Source organism: Heptranchias perlo, unplaced genomic scaffold (genome assembly GCF_035084215.1).
Source record: "Heptranchias perlo isolate sHepPer1 unplaced genomic scaffold, sHepPer1.hap1 HAP1_SCAFFOLD_73, whole genome shotgun sequence".
In the NCBI taxonomy this organism is placed as follows: Eukaryota; Metazoa; Chordata; class Chondrichthyes; order Hexanchiformes; family Hexanchidae; genus Heptranchias; species Heptranchias perlo.
This window is the reverse complement of record NW_027139761.1, coordinates 1,086,378-1,109,649: the sequence shown is the minus strand read 5'-3', so window position 1 is coordinate 1,109,649 and position 23,272 is coordinate 1,086,378. Positions and strand designations below refer to the sequence as shown.

Sequence of the window (23,272 nt, the reverse complement as noted above, 5' to 3'; positions counted from 1 at the left end):
TTATCGGTGCTGGGACCACTGTTGTTCACAATTTATCGGTGCTGGGACCACTGTTGTTCACAATTTATCGGTTCTGGGACCACTGTTGTTCACAATTTATCGGTGCTGGGGCCGTTGTTGTTCAAAATTTATCGGTGCTGGGGCCACTGTTGTACACAATTTATCGGTGCTGGGACCACTGTTGTTCACAATTTATCGGTGCTGGGACCACTGTTGTTCACAATTTATCGGTTCTGGGACCACTGTTGTTCACAATTTATCGGTGCTGGGGCCACTGTTGTTCACAATTTATCGGTGATGGGATCACTGTTGTTCACAATTTATCGGTGCCGGAACCACTGTTGTTCACAATTTATCGGTGCTGGGACCACTGTTGTTCAAAATTTATCGGTGCTGGGGCCACTGTTGTTCACAATTTATCGGTGATGGGATCACTGTTGTTCACAATTTATCGGTGCTGGGACCACTGTTGTTCACAATTTATCGGTGCTGGGACCACTGTTGTTCACAATTTATCGGTGCTGGGACCATTGTTGTTCACAATTGAAAGATGCTGGGATCATTGTTGTTCTCAATTTATCGGTGCTGGGACCACTGTTGTTCACGATTTATCGGTGGTGGGACCCCTGTTGTTGACAATTTACATTAATGATTTGGTCACAGGAATCGGAAATACAAATTCGAAATTGACAGACAGCACATAATTGGGAGCTGTAGTTAATACAAAGGAAAAATGCGAAAAATACAGGAAGACATCAGTAAAGTTGCAAAATTGGCGTGTAAATGGCAAATTAGTTTCAATATTTATTGTGTATTCCCTTGCCTTGTTTGCCCTCCCTAAATACATTACCTCATTCCCCAGATTGAATTGCATTTGCCACTATTCTATCCACCTGTCCAGTCCACTGATATCTTGCTGCAGTCTACAGCTTCCCTCCTCACCATCAACCACACGACCAATTTTTGTATCTTCTGCAAACTTGTTAATAATACCCCGTACATTTAAATCCAAATCAATGAACTGTGCTACGAAAAGCAGCGACCTAGTACGGATCCCTGCGGAACCCCACTCGAGACAGCCTTGCAGTCACAAAAACACCCGACGACCATTACCCTTTGCTTCCTGCCACTCGGTCAATTTTGGATCAACTTGTCAATTTCCCTTGGATCCAATGGGCTTTTACATTTTTGACCAATCTGCCATGTAGGAATTTGTCAAAAGCCTCGCGAAAATCTGTGTCGACGACAAGAAACGCATGACCCTTATCCACCTTCCTCGATACCTCCTCAAAAAATTCAATTCTAACGACCTTCCCTGAACAAATCCATGCTGACTGTCCTTCATTAATCCGTGCCTTTCCAAATGAAGATTAATACTTTCCCCCAGAATTGTGCTCAATACCGAGGTTAGGCTGACTGGCCTGCAATAATTCGATCTGTCCCTTTCTCCCTTTTTAAACAACGGTACAACTTCAGCAGTCCTCCAATCCTCCGGCATCGCACCTGTAACCAGGGAGGATTGGAAAATGATGGTCAGAGCCTCCGCTATTTCCTTCCTTGCTTCTGTTAACAGCCTGTGATATATTTCATCCGGGCCTGGCGATTCAGGTGGAGTGATTTGGGGACTTCCTTTCCCTCTTTGCAAAAGTTTCCAAAGCAGGTCAAGATCACAAGTCCAGGTCCAAATTAGGACTACTTCCGGGTTTGAACCTCAAATCGTGAATTATACCACGACCCCAACGAGCCCAGAAACAAGAACGTGTCTTTAAGTTAACGTGTTTCAAACACATTCCATGAGAGGTCTGTCTGGACAATGAAAGAATGATTTTGAACAGTCTTTCTGGGATCTGTTTCCTCCTGAACAAACACCAAGACCACAGTGTTATTTTGTCGCTTAATTGCACAAATTAGGTAAAATAACAAGCTACACAAGGCACTGCTGGGAGTTGAACCCAGGATCGCCTGTTTACGAGACAGATGCGTTAACCAGCTAAGCCACAGCGCCAAGTGATGATCGTACGGGTCCACCTCCTCATTAATATCTATCAGCGACACTTCACGTTTGGGGGTTCAGGCCGTTTTATCTTTGTCTGTTTCGCTTGTCCGTTCACCTGTGCATTTCAATGTTGCCTGCATTTCTCGCTTTGTTTATCTTTGTGTATCCATCAGTGCGGTGATACACGGATGATTATGTGTGATTGTATTTGTTACATTAAATAAGTTAGGGCTTCAGACAATTCTCGCTCTGACATTGGAGAACTATTGAGCCGAACTTTACAGCGGAGTGTTGTTTATTGTGGTGCTGAAACTAAAAAATCGGAAGAGGAGCGAAAAGGGAAAAGGAGAAAAACGTGTGAGGGAAAATGAGGACAACTCTCAAGGTTTTTACAAGTATATTAAGAGAGAGAAGGGAGGCTTAGATTAGTGTGGGCCCCTTAAAGACAGGTGGAGGTGAAATTGTAAGTGAAAATCAGGAAATGGTAGAGTTGCTAAATTTTTACTTTGCATCGGTCGTCACAGAAAATGATGAGGCTAACATACCAGAGACACGAGGAAAACTGTTAATAAATCAAGGGGTTTCGTACAAGTAAAATAATGGCAATGGAGAAAATAATTAGACTAAAGATAGACAAATCTCCAGGACCTGATTGTTACCACCCCAGGGGATTAAAAGGAACAGGTGAGGAAATTGTACATGCTTCAGTCATGATCGATCAAAACTTTCCTGAGTTAGGAATTTTTATTTAACGAAGCGCATCTTGATTGGAGGCTTCTGTTTCAGTAAGATCTCGAAGTGATAATTGAGAGACCGAAAATGTAGCTGTTTGACAGGAGCGCTGATGGTGTCGGTTGTTCGCTGCTCTCGTGTTGCACAATTGTTAAGAATGCGTTACTTATTTACAGCAGTATGGGCTCCAGATATGACCAGGTTGTGAGTTCGAGCGTCTTTTAAAACAATCAATCCTTTTACTCCGAACATTTTGATCGGAGTTCAAAGCACAACTGGTATGTTCCATAATGCATCTACTTCATAGTGTTCCCATGTGGGCACTTGTGTTCCTCTGGCCGACCGTCTTTCAATAGCAAGTGCCAGTTTACTTGTTCATCGGGGGAGAGGGGGCTTTTAGCGGCAGCTCATATGGCAAAGGGGCCGGTACGAGATCATTAAATCTAAAGAACCAAACAAACAATTCTGATTTTCGTCAAGCCGATATTCATCGGTTGGAAGTTTCTTGTGGGGAAAATTTGGAAGGGAAATATGCTGCCTGGTATCACTCTGTAACGGAAGAAATTATTCAGCTTACAGATGTTAACACGCTGAAAGTTCGTGAGGCCTTTTCCAGCTCCCGTGTGGGACAAGTTCAGCTTTTGAGCCGCTGGGTAAAGTGTGATTTTAATTGCTGCTAACGAATGACAAGACATTTGACACAAACAAGAAGAATTGTAAACTCACGAGTTCACTGTCCATGTTTCTTACATCATGTTCAACAGGAACAAGGATTCTCCTCAACACGTTACTGAGAATTTTATCAAACGGACCTCACCCTTGCTCGACGGCTGCAGGGATAATTCAGACACCTCTCATGAATATATACGATGGGAGCTTATGTAGTATCGAGCCTGGGTAGCTCAGTCGGTAGAGTATCAGACTTTTAAAGTGGGTAGTGAGCTGAAGATCCAGCGTTTAACTCCCTGTCCAGGCTCCAAATTTCGAAACAGCTGGCAAGCTGTGACTTTGTAGGGGGATCTGAGATGTGTTGTCAAAGTTTCGATCGTATCTTGTTTCCCAGGGATGGGCAGTAATGCGCTGTCTGAGGCGGTTCCCGATCAGGAATTCAACTTTACTGTATGAGTTCACTGTATTAATTTCGCAAAACTCATTAAACCCTAAAAAAGAGGAATACTTGTTTAAATCGCCATTGATCAACCAGTAACTTTCTGTTTCCGGCTGAAAGAAATGATATTTTTTTTTATGCGCTCATTCACCAGGGCGAATTTAGGGAGTTCAGAGGGGAAGTGAAAAAGGAAATGAGAGGCAAAGAGAAATATTACTATAGACTGACGGCGAACATAAAAGTGAATCCAAATGTCTTCGACAGGCATGTGAACAGTAAACGGGTCGTAAGGGGAGTGGTGAGGCCGATTAAGGAGATCCACTCATGGAGGCAGAGGGGATGGCCTAGGTACCTAATGAGTACTTTGCATCTATCTTTACCAAGGAAGAAGATGCTGCCAGAGTCTCAGCAAAGGAAGTTATAGTTGAGATACTGGATGGTCTAAAAATTGAAAAAGAAGAGGCACTTGAACGGCTGGCTGGACTTAAAGTAGATAAACCACCAGATCCGGATGGGATACATGCTGGTTTGCTGAGGGAAGTAAGGGTGGAAATTGCGGAGGTACTGGCCATAATCTACCAACATACTTAGATATGTGGGTGGTGCCAGAGGACTGGAGATTTGCAGAGGTTACACCCTTGTTCAAAAAACTGTAAGGATAAACCCAGCAATTATAGGCCAGACAGTTTCACCTCAGTGGTGGGGAAACTTTTAGAAACGATAAATCGGGACAGAATTAACAGTCACTTGGACGAGGGTGGACTGATTAGGGAAAGCCAGCACGGATTTGATCAAGGCAAATCGTGGTTCACTAACCTGTAAGAGTTTTTTGATGAGGTAACAGAGCGGATAGATGAGGGCAATTCAGTTGATGTGGTGTATATGGACTTTCAAAAGGTGTTTGATAAAGTGCCGCATGGTAGGCTTATCATCAAGATTGCGGCACAAGGAATAAAGGGGGCAGTAACAACATGAATGCAGAATTGACTAAGAGCAGGAAACAGATTACTGGTGAACGGTTGTTTTGCGAACTGGAGAGCGTTGTACAGTGGTGTTCCCCAGGGATCAGTGCTGGGACCACTGCTTTTCTTGATATATGTTAATGACTTGGACCAGAGTGCACAGGGCACAATTTCAAAATGTGCAGATGAAACAAACCTTGGAAGGGTAGTAAACAGTGTTAAGGACAGTGATAGACTTCAAAGGACATAGACAGGCTGGTGGCATGGGCGGAGACGTGGCAGATGAAATTTAACGCAGAAAAATGCGAAGTGATACATTTCGGTTGGAAGAACGAGGAGAGGCAATATAAACTCCATGGCACAAATGTGAAAGCGATCCAGGAACAAAGAGAGGTTCATGTGTACAAATAGTTGAATGTGGCAGGGCAGGTTGAGAAAGCGGTTAAAAAGCATTCGGGGTCCTGAGCTTTACAAATAGATGCATAGAGTGCAAAAGTATAGAAGTCAGGATGAAACATTATAACACACTGGTTCGAACACATCTGAAGTATTGTGTCCGGTTCGGGACACCGCACTTCAGGAAAGATGTGAAGGCCTTGGAGGGGGTGCAGAAAAAAATTACCAGCATAATTGCAGGGATGAGGGACTTTAGTTCCGTGGATAGACTGGAGAATCTGAGGTTGTTCTCCTCGGAACAGAAACGGTTTTGTCGAGATTAGATAGAGGTATTCAAAATCATGAAGGATCTGGGCATGGAAGATGGAGAGAAACTGTTCCCATTGGCGGAAGGGTCAAGAACCAAAGGACATTGATTTCAGGTGATTGGCAAAATAACCAAAGGTGACATGAGGAAAAACTTCTTCACACAGCTAGAGGCTCGGATCTGGAATGCACTGCCCGAGGGTGTGATGGAGGCAGATTCAATCATGGCCATCAAAGGGGAACTGGATAAGTACTTGAAAGGAAAAAAAATGCAGGGCTTCGGGGAAAGGCGGGGGAGTGTTTCTAGCTGGATTGCTCTTGCAGAGCGCTAGCACGGACTCGATGGGCCGAATGGCCTCTTTCCGTGCTGCAACCTTTCTATGATTCAACTCAATGTGCATGAGGCGATGCAAAGGGAACAGAGCGTGCCGCAAATCGACACACCTCTCAGTAACCTCCCAAGCAATGTAGTTTAAGAGCAAATAATTCTGAAACGTCTTCCTTGATAACTCAAGTCGTACACTCGAAACCAATTTGGTAAAGGGAGACTAATATTGGTGATTGGAAATATTTGCTGTGCAACTTGATATTGCTGGACACCGGAGCAGAAAACGAGATTGGATGCACAGACCTGGTCTGAAAGGATGGCCGATCGGCTGTGGGAGGCAACGAACTTTTACACTGGCTGCAAAGCTGCAGTAGCAGCGGCTCGTTGGTCTAGGGGTATGATTCTCACTTCGGGCATTTCATTGAGTGATATGTGAGAGGTCCCGGGTTCAAATCCCGGACGAGCCCTCCTTTTAGTGAAAAGTCACCAATTTGCTTCTGACATGTTTTCAGTGTTGCTGTTGGTGGAACTGAATTATGTCCAGAGGATGTTTGAGCTCCAGTGGACTCAATGCCGGAGTATCGTCGGCGCAACACACGTGAAGGAAATAAAATGTCTCAAGATGATGAGGAGTTTGAAGCTAAATTTGGATTTTTTTCCAATTCAGGCGGATATTAGATGACGGGATAGAAAGCCACATATCCAAGTTTGCCGATGACACCAAGATGGGCAGCATTTTCAGCAGTGCAGATGGAAACATAAAATTACAGAGAGGTATTAATATAATAAATGAATGGGTAAAATTGTGGCAAATCGATATCAATTTGTCAAGTGTGAGGTCATCCACTTTGGACCTAAAAGGATAAATCAGAATACTTTGTAAATGGTGAAAAGCTCGAAACAGTGGAGGTCCAAAAAGATTGATGTGTCCATCTACATACATCATTAAAATGTCATTGACAGGTACAAAAAATAATCAAAAATGTTAATGGAATGTTGGTCTTTATATCTGGAGGACGAGAATACAAGGGGATAGGGATTATGATATAGCTATACAAAGCCCTGCTTCGACCACACCTGAAGTACTGTATTCAGTTCTGGGCAACGCACCTTTGGATAAAAAGGCATTGAAGAGGATTCAGAGCAGGTTGACCTGGATGTTACCAGGGATGAGGGACTTCAGTTATATGGAGAGATTGGAGAAGCTGGGATTGTTCTCCTTACAGCAGAGGTGATTAACGGGAGACCTAACAGAGATATTCAAAATAATGAGGGGTTTTGAAAGAGCAAGTAGGGAGAAACTGTTTCCTCTGGCAATTGGGTCGGTAAACAGAGGTCACAGATTTAAAATAATTGGCAAAAGAACTAGAGGGGAATTGAGGAGAATTTTCTTCACACAGAGGGTTTGTTAAGATCAGGAACGCACTTCCTGAAATGGTGGTGGAAGCCGATTCCATAGGATCATTCAAAAGGCAATTGGACATAATTGAAGAGGACGAATTTGCAGTGTTATGGGGAAAAATCTGGGGTGTGGGTCTAATTTGGACAGGTCTTCGAAAAAGCCGACACTGGCACGACGGCCGAATGGCCTCCTTCTGTGCTGTAAGATTCTATGATTCTATGATTACCTTCTGAATCATTGCAATTGAAGCTATTCAGTGTTGAGCAACGAAGAAAATTATAACCGTGATATTCTGCTTCTCCATTCCCTTATGAATATCGCAGATTATAATGTCCAGGCGGGGGTGGGTCTGAATGGGGGATCGAGTGCGGAGATTGGAATTTAATCCGAGCAGAATGAACTTGGTCTCATCAGTTTTTGTTATTTTTCCTACCAGTTGCCCGAAGCAGGCGGTGAACCGTTTTCTCGAGAGAGGATCGTCATTTCAGTTCAGAAGGAAAAAAGTATCAAGAAAATCGGGTAAAACGCACAGAGAATGATCCGGGACTTACAGCACATCCATTTTTAACAGACACAGACACGCAATGATCCGGACATAAATCATAATTATGGTACATACGTTTCTCTTACGATGACCATAAGATTTGCTCTTTTTACAATGACACCAATCTTCAATCTGATACTTCGCGACCAAACAATCTCAACACCTTCCTGGAAGGAACTGTAGCTGATTTCAGCAAACAATGCACAACCCTCCGTCTGCCGTTTCGAGAAGGATGGGACTTGAACCAGACATTCTTTCACGAATGAGAGGAACAAAACAAAATAACGACGAAAATGGGATTTGAACCCACGCTTGCAGAGCACAACAGATAAGCAGGTCATCGCCTTAACCTCTCGGCCACCTCGTCGCATGGAGAAATGCGTGAAAGCCCCTTTATTCAAAATGAAAATACTGACTCTGTTGCCAACCTGAAAAAGAAACTGTAAATGTGCGTATCCTCAGCAGGTCAGGCAGAATCTTTAGACATAGAAACAGAATTAACGTTTCTGGTCGATGACCATCACATGAGTATTCGAACTCACTCAACTTGCGCCTTGTAGATGGTTGAACGGCTTTAGGGAATTCAAAGGTGAGTCATTTGGCGCAGAATATCCAGCCTCTGTGGCTGGTCCAGTTATGTTTCTGGTTAATGGTGACCACCAGTATGTTGATGGTGGGGGATTCGGCGATGTTAATACCGAATCCCCACAGAAGAGATTTACTGTAAAGATTCCAGGGATGAGGGGCATAAGTTTCATGGATAGATTGGAGAAGCTGGGGTTGTTCTGCTTGGAACAGAGACGGTTACGAGGAGATTTAATAGAGTTATTCAAAATCATGAAGGATCGAGACAGAGTCGATCGAGAGAAACTGTTCCTATCAAAAAACAAAGAACATAGATTTAAAGTGTTTGGCAAAAGAACCAAAGGTGACATGAGGAAAAACTTTTCTGCACAGCGAGTGTTTAGGATCTGGAATACACCGCCCTCGGGGGTGGTGGAGGCAGATTCAATCATGGTCTTCAATAAGGAACTGGATAAGTATTTGAAACGAAAGAAATTACAGGGCTACACGGATAGGGTGGGGGAGTGGGTCTGTCTGGATTGCACTGGCAGATTGTCGGCACGGACTCGATGTGCCGAATGGCCTCTTTTCGTGCTCTGACCTTTCTATGATTCTATTCTATGTGTCGGGGGCGATGCAAAGCGACCGGAGCGTGACGTAAATCGACCTGCTCATGTCCATTCCCTGATAATAAATCCTAGTGTGATGTAAAGAAGAAATTCATAATGATGTTACATATCTTTTATATTATACTGACTATAAGAGGTACTCGGTTCACCAGGGCGCCATTGTGCACTTTGATTGATACTTCGCCGAGATCACACCTTACAGTCCCAACACCTCCGTCCAAGAAACAGTTGGGTGGCAATCCAGACTTTGCTGAATTTTACAAACAGGTGTAAACCAGCAATGCGGAAAAACACTTCTTATTAAAGAAGGGTTTTTGGTGTGGCGGCCAAAATGAAAAACTCTACAAATTCTGGCAGCAGTAAGATTCGAACAAAAAAAATTCAGAGATGGAAACGAGCATCTTCGACAGTTTAGTTGCTCAAACACATGACAAACCTTTTAGTTCTGATTACAAAGGTCATGCAGCTGAAACGTTTCCTCTGGTTCTTTCTCCACAGGTGCTGCCTGACCTGCTCAGCGTTTTCAGCATTTTCTGTTTTCATTTTTATGCTTTCACAATGGCTGTTTGCCTGAAAACACCCAATTTGACCCAAGAACGCAGCTCGCACTTCACTTTCCTCACGCGCTTAAAGTCTGCCGTTTCCGAACAAAATTCCCCTCTTCGCCGAGCTTTCAAAGGACCTTTCGCTCACGGCCAATCTCCTGTAATCGACACCTTTTCACCATTGCCGCTCTTTTCATTTCTCCTCATTCCTTTTGAATCAGATATTTCCACAGACCTATTAAGATCAAGCGGAACATTTCCGACTTTACTGCACCGCCCAGATTGTCAAAAGTGCACCTTTCAGCCGTCATTCGTAGCTATGTAGTGCCGCCCGTCTCTCCCGCACATCAACTGCTCGGGGAAAAGCTCCAACTACCATGAAAACAAATCCCAGTTCTTCAGTTAACATCCCCCGTGTCACAAGATGCCCCATGGAAATTCCACGGAAAAGTATGCCGCTGTCCTTCGGAATGCCAGACCTGCTTTCTTTGTGCTTGTCTCTGGAACAGTCACGCAGGTGGAAATGTTTCAAGGCACAAATGAACGGGCCATGTGCCCCCGAGGAACAGCGGTCGATACAGAGCAAACATAAAGGCGTAAGAATGTGAAGGTGAATGTTAGAGTCGCAAGGCCGCAGTAAAGTCTCAATGAAATGGACCATTATTGTGGAAGGAAGAAAAAGCTGGAAGAAGCGGCGGGTCTGAATTTTGGATCATCCAGCAGAGACACATGAAATAAAAAAAACAGGATACAGATAAAGGTGCTGGAGGCAGAAAGAAAAAGAACGAAGTAAGAGGAATGAAAAGAGAGTGATTAATTGAGAGCGAAGAGACATTAATGTGTAGACATTGGCTGCAGCAGCTGGGTTGCCCCTTTACTTTTCCTCCTGTCTCAATCTTTCTTTAACCTTCTCTGCTGGTGTTGCAGGATCGATCAGCCAACGCCGTTCAAGGAAGCCTGAGAAGTCCATCAGGGGACAACACAAGAGACAGAGACAGGGAGAGATAGAGAAATACATGCAAAGAAAATAAGGATTATCAATAGAATCATACAATCATAAAATGGTTACAGCATAGGAGGCTATTCGGTCCATCGAGCCCGCGCTGGCTCATTGTAAGACCGATCCAGTTAGTCCCATTCCCCCGCCACTTCCCGGTAGCCCTGCATTTATTTCCCTTCAAGTATTTATCCAATTCCTTTTTGAAAGTCACGACTGAATCTGCTTCCACCATCCTTTCAGGCAGCGCATTCCAGATTATAAATACTCACTGGGTAAAAAAAGTGTTTCCTTATGTCGCCTTTGGTTCTTTTGACAATCACCTTAAATCTGTGTCCTCTGGTTCTCGATCCTTCTATCAATGGGAACAGTTTCTCTTTATTTACTTTATCTAAACCCTTCATGATTTTGAACACTTCTATCAAATCTCCTCTTAACCTTCTCTGCTCGAAGGAGAACAGCCCCAGCACGGGGTAAATGCGGTCAATTAGCTTCAATTCATATATTTGTGCATTAAACAGCTCTTTAAACATTACTGTGACATTATGGTAGCGCGGCCACGCGATCTAAGGTGTTACATTTAATTTCTATGGAGGCGTGGGTTTGAATCCCACTGCTCTTAGAATTTCTGCCAATGTTTATTTTGACCTGTTCACAGAAAACCCGAATGTAGTGCGATGGAGCAGAAGATGTGAAAGAAGCTGAAAGTGAAAGTGCAGATATTATTTTCATCACGGGGACAGGACACGTTCCCACAGGAGAGGGCCTCTCTCTTTAATATTCCTTCCAGCAGAGTGGGACGGGTGATCAAAGTGACCGGGCTCTTGCGGCGAGATCAGTCAGTGGGCGGTCCTTATATGACAGTCCAGGGTCGGGAAATGGCGAGGTTGTTAGTTGACTCTCATCGAGATCAACCAATCCTTTTCTTTGTGAACATTTCGAACGAAGTCGAATGTGCAATTGGTGTGTTACAAAATGCATCTAGTTATTTGTTCAGCCATGTGGTTCCTCCGGCCTACGCTGTTGCAAAAACAGATGAGATGTTTAGTTTTATTAGTTTACAGGAAGGAGGCTGCGGAATTGGAGCCACAAACCGTGATTTTGATCCATCTACAAATTATGGGATTTAACTGGAGCTTTAAACCAGCGGGTTAGACCGCTCAGTCACGATACTTGAATTCTTGCGATTTTCAGGAGCTGCAAGAGGGATGTTTCCCTTCTTTGATGGACATTCGTGATCCTGTTGTGGTTTTGCTGCAAAGTTCTAATTCCCACCACCAAAATTGAGCCCTCAACTTCAACGGTAGTCAAATTGGAATCCACAACTTTGGAGCTGGTGATTTGAAGTCCAACGTGCGACCCATTGCGCCACAAATCGGCTGTCGATTATGTGATTTCACATGACCCATTTGCTGCTTATGACTTTTTGCTGCAGTGCAGCAAGTGGTTCAAAAGCTCAGTTGGGATTCACAGCAGCTCCTGAGAAATCTACACAGCGACGGTTTCTCCAATGCCTCGTGATCTGTTTGTCTGTCTGTCTCTCTCTATTCGTCTTGCTCTCTCTCGCTTTCATTCTTGAGCTCTTACTCTCCCCGTTTATTTCAAGAAGGCTGGAATACAAAGGGGTGGAAGCTATGTTACAGCTGCACAGAGCTCTGGTGAGACCTAAATCTGGAGGACATCATTCAGTTCTGGGCACTCCACCTCAGGCAGAATGTGTTAACCTGGAGGCTCGAGGGGCTGAATGGCCGATTCCTGTTCCTATGCTCCAATAAATGAAAACATAATTCAAGTATAGAGACCCTAATGTATAAGGTTATCCGTTCACCACAACTCTCTGCCTCCCATTCCTGAGCCAATTAGGTGCCCACGTTACCACAGGTCCTTGAATTCCACGTGCTTCTAGTTTTCGCATAAGTCTGTTACGTTATAATTTCTAAAATGCGTCCTGAAAATAGCTGTAACCCCGTAATTTTATACTTAAGCAATAAGAATACGGATGTTCCGACCGAGCGATAGATTGGGTTCATTCCCATTACCCGGAGGTGACGGGACTGAGGAGGTGAAATCCCATCTGGGTTTATATTTTCCGAAAACGGAGACGGAAAATAGCAAAGCTCATCCCGTCGAAATCCAACAATTGGACTGAAGATCCGACAGTCTTTTCCATCCCCGGTTTCCAGACCTGGCCGTTCAAGGAAGCCTGATAAGAGAGAGAAGAAACGTCGACAGCGATAGAGAGATGCATGCAAAGAAATAAAATAGTATAAATCTCCAAATTCTGTGATTGAGCAGAATTTAAGGTACAGTTTTTTTGAAATTCTGTCTCAAGTCGTGAAATCTGAAAGGTGAACATTGGGCTGGATTATCCCTTAACCTCTGAGAGAAGTAAACACTGCCTGGTAATTACAGCTCTTATTTATTTGACTGTTTCACAATCGTCGTGTAAGCTGGTTTCGAACCCCCAGTGAATTTCACGACCATGATTAATCTATAAGTTAACACAAAGGCATCGCGCGGCTGCAGAGTCGATTGCGCAGGGTAATCACAGGAACTCTGCCAGAGTGCATGTTCTAGACATGTATCTAAAGCTACACGTGCTGCCTGCAGCCGTGTGTCCATTGGTGGTTCAGTGGTGGAACCCTCGCCTGCTGGTGGGAAACCAGGGGTTTGTTTCCAGGCCAATGCAGCATCCTTTACCTTTTTTGTTCTGTACCCATGAGATTGTCTGAATTGGGATAAATTCATGTGCCGGCTTCAATCTACAACTTCTTGAAAGATTATCTTCATTTCGTCTACTTGTGTTGCATGGACAAACCCTTTGCTTTCTTTCCTCTGGTGCTCAAACATGCTCTGCTGGAGATAAGTCAAAACTGCCTTCCACACCGCTGAAAAGATGTAAGAAGCCAATTGGTGATTTTTGACTAAAAATGGGGACATAACAGGGCTCATTCGGAATTTTGAACGATTCGAACTTCCTGAGCGACATTCAGACCCAAAGACCAACAAGCAACAGAGCCGTGCAGCCGCTGTAAAATTTCGCTGCCATGCAGCCGTTCCGCCATCCTTTCAGAAGGCTCTGTCCATACAATCCCGCTTTCTTCTACGATGCACGATGTAGAGCAATATCAGGTTCCACACTGATCATTTCTTATCAACAATATTTCTCGCTTATTATCAAATTTGCTTTGAATGTAAGGCTTGCATTATCAAGTAACACTTTGCAGAATGAATTGCTCTGAAACAACATAATCGTCTGTCTCGACATCGTCATAGTTTACATTCTACCATAAGTATAATTTACTCAAATTGCTGCTTTAAATCACTATGAGAGTAACATAAATGTACATATGCAGTGCGTGTACGTATGAGTATTGGTGGCTCTGGGATAGAATTCTGGCCTCTGTCACGGATTCGATTCGCGGACAATGCATGAACGTTTCGTGTTTTGCACCAATTAGGAAGATGAGTAAGCCATTTAGCCCCTCGAGCCGGTTCCGCAATTCAGTGAGATCATGGCTGATCTGTGACCTAATTCCATATAACCGCCTTCGCTCCGTATCCCTTAATACCACTGGTTAACGAAAAAATCTATCAGTCTCAGGTTTCAAATTAACAATTAAGCTAACACTGTCGCTTGCAGAAGAGAGTTCCAAACTTCTACCCCCCTTTGCTTGTTGAAGTGTTAACTAATTTCATTCCTGACTCTAATTTTTAGGCCAGGTTCCCGAGTCCTAGACATTCGAACGAGCGGGAAGAGTTTCTCTCCATCAACACCAACAGTTCCCCGTAATATCTTGAAAACGTCAATCAAATCAGCCCTTATTCTACTCAATTCCAGTGAATACAACCCTAGTTTGTGTAATCTCCCCTCGTAATTTAACCCTTGGATTCCAGGTATCAATCTAGAAAAATTACACTGCACTACCTCCACGGCCAAAATATCCTTCCTAAGGTGCGGTGCCCAGAATTGAACACAGTACTCCAGGTGTGGTCCAACCAGAGCTTTGTGGAGCTGTAGCATAATGTCTATCACCTTGTATTCTGGTCCTTTAGATATAAAAGCTAGTTTTCCATTAGCCTTTTTGATTATTTTCTGTACCTGTCCATGACATTTTAATGATCTATGTATATGGACCGCTAAGTCCCTTTGGAACTCCACGGTTTCGAGCATTTCACCAGTTAGAACGTATTCTGATCAATGCTCTATAGGTCCAAGTTGGATGACCTCACACTTACCTAAATTGAAATCCATTTGCCACAGTTTTGCCCATTCATTTATTATATTAAATACTCTCTGTAATGTTCTGCTTCCATCTACTTTGCTGGCAGTGCTGCCCATCTTGGCATCATCTGCACATGTCGCTCTCTATCCCGTCATCTTATATCAATGAGACCGACTGCACTGGGGTAAATTCACATTCAGCTTCAATCTCCTCATCATATTGAGACATTTATTTTTTCACCTGTGTTGTGCCTTGGAAATTTCCGCACTCTGTCCTCTGGAGCTCAAACATTCTCTGGATATAATTCAATTCTACCAACAGCAACACTGAAAAGATATCGGAAGCACATGGGTGACTTTTCACTAAAAGCACAGAAACAGGAGGGGTCATGCGGGATTTGAAGCTGAGATCGCGCGCATATCACATAACACAACCCTCGAAGCGAAAATCATACCCCGAGACCAACAAACCACTGATGCTGAAGTCGTGGAGTCAGTTGAAAGGTGCGCTGCCTCCCACAGCCGATCGACCATCCTTTCAGACCTCTTCTGTCCATCCAATCTCGTTTTCTGTTCCGGTGCACAGCAATATCAAGTTGTACATTAACTACTTCCAGTCACCAATATTAGTCTCCCTTTAACATATTGGTTTCGACTGTACGACTTGAATTATGAAGTAAGACGTTTCAGAATTAGTTGCTCTGAAACTACATTGCTTGGGAGGAGACTGAGAGATGTAGATGAACAGCAAAACCTTGGAGTGTATGTCCACAGATCCCAGAAGGTAGCAGAACAGCTAGATAAGGTGGTTAAGAAGCCATAAAGAATATTCTCCTTTATTAGCCGAGGCACAGAATACAAGAGCAGGGGAGGTTCTGGTAGAAATTTATAAAACAATAGTTAGGCCACAGCAAGAATACTGCATACAGTTGTGGTCACCACATTACAGGAAAGATGTGATTGCACGAGAGATGGTACAAAGGAGATTTAAGACAATGTTGCCAGAACTGGAGAATTTTAGCTATGAGATTAGATTGGATAAGCTGGGGTTGTTTGCTTTGGAACTGAGGAGGCTGTTGGGAGATTTAATTGAGGTGTATAACATTATGACGGGCCTCGATCGAGTGTATAGTAAGGACCTATTTCACTTCGTAGGGAGGTCAATAATCAGGATACATCAATCTTAGGTAATCGGTGGAATGATTAGAGGGGAGTGAATTTTTTTTTCCATCCAGAGGGTGGTGGGTGTGGGGGTCGGAAAATCACTGCCGGAAAGGGTGGGAGAGGCGGAAACCCTCATCGCATTGAAAAATAAAAACTTCAATATGCACGTGAAGATCCGTAACCGACAAGATTAGGGACTAAACGCTGGAAAGTGAGATGAGGCTCGGTACCGATTTTTCGGCCGGCACAGGCAAGATGTGCAGAATGGCTTCCTTCTTTGGCATCACTTTCTCGGATTCTATGATATAATTGCCGTCTGTCTCGGCATCGCGATAATATACACTCGACCAGAAGTATACTTTAATCAAATTGATGCTTTGTTTCACTGTGAGAGTGAAGAGACATAAGTGTGTAGACATTAGCTGCAGCAGCTGGGTTGCACCTTTACTTTTCCAACCGTCTCAGTGCCTTTTTTTTTCCCTTTCTCTGCTGGTGTTGCAGGTGAGATCAGCCTTCGCCGTTCAAGGAAGCCTGAGAAGCCCGTCGGGCACAACAGAGAGAGAAGAGACAGAGACAGGGAAAGATAGAGAGATGCATGCAAAGAAAATAAAGAGTATAAATGTCAGGTTTTGCAAACGACCAGAATTTAAGTTACAGATTGGGAGAGATTCCTTCTCGGGTCTTGAAATCTTGCAAGAGAAGATTGGACGCTCAATTCAAAGCACCGGCCACGTTGAAGTATCTCTGATGCTGGGAGAGAGGTAAATGCGGTCAATTAACTCCAATTAATCTATTTGAGCATTGAAGAGATCTTTAAACAGTTGGGGGTTGCGAGCAGAATTCAAACCTCGGCAGGAAAACCCAAATGGGATTTTGAGACCAACGCTTGAACCACTCGGCCATCGCAGCTGTCAACGGCATGTTCGTTTAGACAGCATTCCATATAGGAGCATGTAACTTCTACAACAACAAGCATTGGTGGTTCAGGGGTAGAATTCTCGCCTGCCACGCGGGTGACCCGGGTTCGATTCCCGGCCAATGCAAGATCGTTTTGCATTCTGCACCAAGGAGGAACTTCGGAACAGGATTCCGGTATTTGGTCCGTCGAGCCTGTTCCGCAACTCAATACGATCATGGCTGAGTTGTGACCGAAATCACTGTGTCCGCCTTCGTCCCATATCTCTTAAGATCTTTGGTAAACAAAAATCGATAAATCACGGGTTTGAAATTAACAATTGAGTTCGCATCAACTGCTGTTTATGGAAGAGAGTTCCAAACTTCTCCAACACTTTGCTTGTCGAAGTGTTTCCTAACTTCAACTCCTGAAAGTCTGACTCTAATGTTTCGCCTATGTCCCCAAGTCCTAGACACCCCAACGAGCGGAAATAGTTTCTATCCATCTACCACATCAGTTCCTCTTAATATCTTGAACATTTCGATCACATCAACCCTTAATCTACTAAATTGAAGGGAATACAACTATAGTTTGTGTAATCTCTCCTCATAATTTATCGCTTCGAGTCCAGTTATCTTTCTAGTAAATCACACTGCACTCCCTCCAAGGCCAATATATCCTTCCTAAGGTGCGGTGCCCAAAACTGAACACAGTACTCCAGGTGTGGTCCAACCAGAGCTTTGTGTAGCTGTAGCATAATGTCTATTCTCATCCTCTAAACATATAGGCCACCATTCCATTAGCCTTTTTGATTATATTCTGTTCCTGTCCATGACATGTTATTGATCTATGTGCATGGACACCTAAGTTCCTTTGGAACTCCACAGTTTCGAAATTTTCACCTTTTATAAAGTATTCTGATCTATGCTTTTGAGGTCCAAAGTGGATGACCTCGCACTTGGCTAAATTGAAATCCATTTGCCACAGTTTGGCCTATTCATTCATTATATTAATGTTTCTCTGGAATTTACCAGAATGATACCCGGACTTCAAGGGTTAAGTTACGAAGAGAGATTACACAAATTGGGGTTGCATTCTCCAGAGTTTCGAAAGTTAAGGGGTGATCTGATCGAAGTTTATAAGATATTAAGGGGAACAGATAGGGTGGATAGAGAGAAACTATTTCCGCTGGTTGGGGGTTTTGGAAGTCGGGGGCACTGTCTAAAAATTAGAGCCAGACCTTTCAGGATCGAGATTAGAAAACATTTCCACACACAAAGGGTTGTAGAAGTTTGGAACTCTCTTCCGCAAACGGCAATTGATACTAGCTCAATTTATAAATTTAAATCTGAGAGAGATAGCTTTTTGGCAACCAAAGTTATTAAGGGATATGGGCCAAAGGCAGGTATATGGAGTTAGATCACAGATCAGCCATGATCTCATCAAATGGCGGAGCAGGCACGAGGGGCTGAATGGCCTACTCCTGTTCCTGTGTTCCTATTCCTATATAATCTACACTGCTTAGAACGCTGCCCATTTTGGTGTCATCGGCAAACTTCCATATGTCGCTCTCGATCCCGTCATCTATTATCAATGAGACCGCTTGAATAGTGGGAGGTTCACATTCAGCATCAATCTCTGCATCATCTTGAGACATTTTATTTACTTTTTTTTTATTCGTTCACGGGATGTGGGCGTCGCTGGCAAGGCCGGCATTTGTTGCCCATCCCTAATTGCCCACGAGAAGGTGGTGGTGAGCCGCCTTCTTGAACCGCTGCAGTCCGTTTGGTGACGGTTCTCCCACAGTGCTGTTAGGAAGGGAGTTCCAGGATTTTGACCCAGCCACAATGAAGGAACGGCGATATATTTCCAAGTCGGGATGGTGTGTGACTTGGAGGGGAACGTGCAGGTGGTGTTGTTCCCATGCGCCTGCTGCTTTTGTCCTTCTAGGTGGTACAGGTCGCGGGTTTGGGAGGTGCTGTCGAAGAAGCCTTGGCGAGTTGCTGCAGTGCATCCTGTGGATGGTGCACACTGCAGCCACAGTGCGCCGGTGGTGAAGGGAGTGAATGTTTAGGGTGGTGGATGGGGTGCCAATCAAGCGGGCTGCTTTATCTTGGATGCTGTCGAGCTTCTTGACTGTTGTTGGAGCTGCACTCATCCAGGCAAGTGGAGAGTATTCCATCACACTCCTGACTTGTGCCTTGTAGATGGTGGAAAGGCTTTGGGGAGTCAGGAGGTGAGTCACTCGCCGCAGAATACCCAGCCTCTGACCTGCTCTCGTAGCCACAATATTTATATGGCTGGTCAAGTTCAGTTTCTGGTCAATGGTCATAGAGTCATAGAGTTATACAGCACGGATAGAGGCCCTTCGGCCCATCGTGTCCGCGCCGGCCATCAGCCCTGTCTACTCTAATCCCATATTCCAGCATTTGGTCCGTAGCCTTGTATGCTATGGCATTTCAAGAGCTCATCCAAATGCTTCTTGAATGTTGTGAGGGTTTCTGCCTCCACAACCCTTTCAGGCAGTGAGTTCCAGACTCCAACCACCCTCTGGGTGAAAAAGTTCTTTCTCAAATCCCCTCTCAACCTCCCGCCTTTTACCTTGAATCTATGTCCCCTTGTTATAGAACCCTCAACGAAGGGAAAAAGCTCCTTAGTATCCATCCTATCTGTGCCCCTGATAATTTTGTACACCTCAATCATGTCCCCCCTCAGCCTCCTCTGCTCCAAGGAAAACAAACCCAATCTTCCCAGTCTCTCTTCATAGCTGAAGCGCTCCAGCCCTGGTAACATCCTGGTGAATCTCCTCTGCACCCTCTCCAAAGCGATCACATCCTTCCTGCAGTGTGGCGACCAGAACTGCACACAGTACTCCAGCTGTGGCCTAACCAGTGTTTTATACAGCTCCATCATAACCTCCTTGCTCTTATATTCTATGCCTCGGCTAAAAAAGGCAAGTATCCCATATGCCTTCTTTACCACCTTATCTACCTGTTCCGCCGCCTTCAGGGATCTGTGAACTTGCACACCAAGATCCCTCTGACCCTCTGTCTTGGCTAGGGTCCTCCCATTCATTGTGTATTCCCTTGCCTTGTTAGTCCCTCCAAAGTGCATCACCTCGCACTTTTCCGGGTTAAATTCCATTTGCCACTGTTCCGCCCATCTGACCAACCCATCTATATCGTCCTGCAGACTGAGGCTATCCTCCTCGCTATTTACCACCCTACCAATTTTTGTATCATCAGCGAACTTACTGATCATACCTTTTACATTCATATCCAAGTCATTAATGTAGACCACAAACAGCAAGGGACCCAGCACCGATCCCTGTGGTACCCCACTGGCCACAGGCTTCCAGTCACAAAAACAACCTTCGACCATCACCCTCTGCCTTCTGCCACTAAGCCAGTTTTGTATCCAAAGTGCCAAGGCACCCTGGATTCCATGGGCTCGTAACTTCTTGACCAGTCTCCTGTGGGGGACTTTATCGAAGGCCTTACTGAAATCCATGTATACCACATCCACTGCGTTACCCTCATCCACACGCCAAGTCACCCCCTCAAAAAATTCAATCAAATTAGTCAGACATGATCTTCCCTTGACAAAGCCATGTTGACTATCCCTGATTAATCCTTGCTTCTCCAAGTGGAGACTAATTTTGTCCTTCAGAATTTTTTCCAATGATTTTCCTACCACTGATGTTAGGCTCACTTGCCTGTCGTTCCCCGTATTTCCCTACTCCCCTTCTTGAATAATGATATTACATTAGCGGTTCTCCAGTCCTCTGGCACATCCCCTGTGGCCAGAGAGGTTCTGAATATATGTGTCAGAGCCCCCGCAATCTCCTCCTTTGCCTCACAAAGTAGCCTGGGATACATTTCGTCTGGGCCTGGGGATTTATCCATTTTTAGGCCTGCTAAAACCGCCAATACCTCCTCCCGCTCGATGTTAATATGTTCGAGTATATCACAGTCCCCCTGCCGTATTTCTATGTCTACATCGTCCTTCTCCACAATGAAAACAGATGCAAAAAAATCATTTAGAACCCCTCCTACATCTGCCGGCTCCACACACAGATTGCCATTTTTGTCCCTAACGGGGCCTATTTTTTCCCTCGTCATCCTCTTACCCTTAATATACTTATAAAACATCTTAGGATTTTCCTTTATTTTGCTCGCCAGTGTTATTTCATGGCCCCTCCTTGATCTCCTAATTTCTTTTTTAAGTATCCCCCTGCACTTTTTGTACTCCTCTAGGGCTTCCTCCGTCTTTAGCCTTTTGTATCTGCCAAAAGGCCTCCTTTTTTTCCTAATCCATTCTCGTATATCCCCTGACATCCAAGGTTCCCTGGAGTTCTTGGAACCACCCTTGACCTTTACGAGAACATGTTGCCATTGTATGGTCTCAATCTCCCTTCTGAAAGACTCCCATTGCTCCGATGCGGATTTTCCTACAAGCAGCTGATCCCAGTCCATTTTGGCCAAATCCTGCCTTATCCTATTAAAATCGGCCTTCCCCCAATTTAGAACCTTTATTTCCGTCCCCTACCTGTCCTTTTCCATGACCACCTTAAATCTCACCAAATTATGGTCACTGTCACCAAAGTGCTCACCCACTAGCACTTCTTCCACTTGGCCGGCCACATTCCCTAGAATTAGGTCCAGTACCGCCCCTTCTCTTGTAGGACTTTCTACATGCTGGCTCAAAAAGCTCTCCTGGATGCACGTTAAGAATTTTGTACCCTCTAAGCCTTTTACACTCTGAGTATCCCAGTTAATATTGGGGAAGTTGAAATCCCCCACTATTATTACCCTATTATTTGCACAATTTTCTGAGATTTGCCTACATATCTGTTCCTCTACCTCCCCCTGACTGTTTGGGGGCCCATAGTACACTCCCATCAAAGTGCTTGCCCCCTTTTTGTTTTTAAGCTCCACCCTTATGGCCTCATTAGAGGAACCTGCTAATATATCATCCCTCCTTATGGCAGTAATTGATTCTTTAATTAATATTGCGACTCCCCCTCCTCTTATACCTCCCCCACTGTCTCGCCTGAAGATTCTGTACCCCGTAATATTGAGCTGCCAGTCTTGCCCCTCCCTCAAGCATGTCTCTGTGACAGCTACAATATCATACTCCCATGTGTTTATCAACACCTTCAGTTCATCCACCTTATTCGCAAGACTCCTTGCATTAAAATAGATGCCATCCAGCCTTGCCCTCACATATTTGGGGCATAATCTTGGAATAAGGGGCTGCTCTTTCAAAACTGAGATGAGGAGTAACTTCTTCACTCAGAGGGTGGTAGGTCTGTGGAATTTGCTGCCCCAGGAAGCTGTGGAAGCTACATCATTAGATAAATTTAAAACAGAAATAGACAGTTTCCTAGAAGTAAAGGGAATTAGGGGTTATGGGGAGCGGGCAGGAAATTGGACATGAAGCTGAGTTCGGATCGGTCAATGCCCTGTGGGTGGCGGAGAGGGCCCAGGGGCTATGTGGCCGGGTCCTGCTCCGACTTCTTGTGTTCTTTAGATTTGTGGTTGGGATCAGATCAGCCATGATCTTATTGAATGGCGGAGCAGGCTCGAGGGGCCGATTGGCCTACTCCTGCTCCAATTTCTTATGTTCTTATGTTCTTATTTGCCCTGTCTTCCAAGCTGACTTGTTTTTTTCTCTATATTTGGCTGCACATCACCACCTATTGTAGCTCCACTCTGTATCCCATCCCCCTGCCAAGTTAGTTTAAACCCCCCCCCCCCAACAGTGCTAGCAAACCTCCCCGCAAGGATATTTGTCCCGCTCTGGTTCAGATGCAACCCGTCCGACTTGTACAAGTCCCACCTTCCCCAGAAGCAGGCCCAGTGATCCAGGAAACTGAAACCCTCCCTCCTGCACCAACTCTTTAGCCACGCATTCATCTGTTCTATCCTCCTATTTCTATACTCACTAGCCCGTGGCACTGGGAGTAATCCAGAGATTACAACCTTTGAGGTCCTGCTCTTTAATCTGCTACCGAGCTCCCTAAATTCTTGATGCAGGATCTCATCTCCCTTCCTACCTATGTCGTTGGTCCCAATGTGGACCACGACCTCTGCCTGCTCACCCTCCCCCTTGAGAATGCCATGAAGCCGCTCAGTGACATCCATGACCCTGGCACCAGGGAGGCAACAAACCATCCTGGAGTCACGTTTACGGCCACAGAAACGCCTGTCTGTTCCCCTTACGATAGAATCCCCTACCACTATAGCTCTTCCACTCTTTTTCCTCCCAGCCTGTGCAGCAGAGCTACCCCTGGTGCCAGGAAGTTGGCTGCTGCTGCCTTCCCCTGATAAGTCATCCCCCTCAACAATATCCAAAGCGGTATATTTGTTTGAGAGGGGGACGGCCACAGGGGACCCCTGCACTGCCTGCCTGCTCTTCTTACTCTGCCTGGTGGTCACCCAATTACTTCCTGCCTGTACAACCTTTACCTGCGGTGT

The 23,272-nt window shown here is 44.7% G+C and overlaps 3 non-coding genes across 3 annotated transcripts; 2 read left to right on the top strand and 1 right to left on the bottom strand.

Moving 5' to 3' along the window:
• Window positions 1-1,931: 1,931 nt before the first annotated feature.
• trnat-cgu (transfer RNA threonine (anticodon CGU)) lies at window positions 1,932-2,005 on the bottom strand. Its single transcript has one exon. It is a non-coding gene; the product is annotated as a tRNA-Thr (tRNA).
• Window positions 2,006-6,206: 4,201 nt separating this feature from the next.
• Window positions 6,207-6,295, top strand: trnap-cgg (transfer RNA proline (anticodon CGG)). The gene is given in 2 exon segments: window positions 6,207-6,242; window positions 6,260-6,295. It is a non-coding gene; the product is annotated as a tRNA-Pro (tRNA).
• A 10,575-nt stretch (window positions 6,296-16,870) lies between these two features.
• Window positions 16,871-16,941, top strand: trnag-gcc (transfer RNA glycine (anticodon GCC)). The gene has a single exon. It is a non-coding gene; the product is annotated as a tRNA-Gly (tRNA).
• The last annotated feature ends 6,331 nt before the right edge of the window (window positions 16,942-23,272 follow it).